Genomic DNA, 403 nt, shown 5'->3' with positions numbered 1-403 from the left:
ACCACAAGCCTGGAGCGGGTGCAGAGGCTGCTGTGTCTGGCACTGGCAAGGCAGGGCTCTGACTGCAATTGCTGGGACAGGAGAGCCAGCGCCAAGTGCCCTTGTAATTCCCTGGGGGTTCCTGTGCTCAGAGAGCCTGAGGGTGCAACCTCTGCAGCCATGGAGAGTTAGGGTACTTGGGCATCAGGTGCTTTTCACTTGTGGTTTCCTTCTTTCCAACACTCCTCTCTGATCAGCCTTTTTTTGAACCAACAGTTCTATAAGTGGCCAGGGGAGGCCTCTTCTGTATCCCAGAAACACATAGGAAAATGTGATCAAAGGCCACAGCAAGGCACCACTGGGAATTGAACCCAGGATCTCCTGTTTACAAGACAGGTGCTGTAGCCAACTGAGCCATGGTGCC

General features: G+C 53.8%; 1 non-coding gene across 1 annotated transcript; it reads right to left on the bottom strand.

Annotated features, from left to right (window-relative positions):
• Positions 1 to 329: 329 nt before the first annotated feature.
• On the bottom strand, positions 330 to 403 carry TRNAT-UGU (transfer RNA threonine (anticodon UGU)). Its single transcript has one exon. It is a non-coding gene; the product is annotated as a tRNA-Thr (tRNA).

Source organism: Pelodiscus sinensis, chromosome 19 (genome assembly GCF_052426305.1).
Source record: "Pelodiscus sinensis isolate ZL-2025 chromosome 19, ASM5242630v1, whole genome shotgun sequence".
NCBI classification, from domain to species: Eukaryota; Metazoa; Chordata; order Testudines; family Trionychidae; genus Pelodiscus; species Pelodiscus sinensis.
The sequence above is the reverse complement of the archived record's forward strand: the minus strand, read 5'-3'. Positions and strand labels throughout refer to the sequence as shown.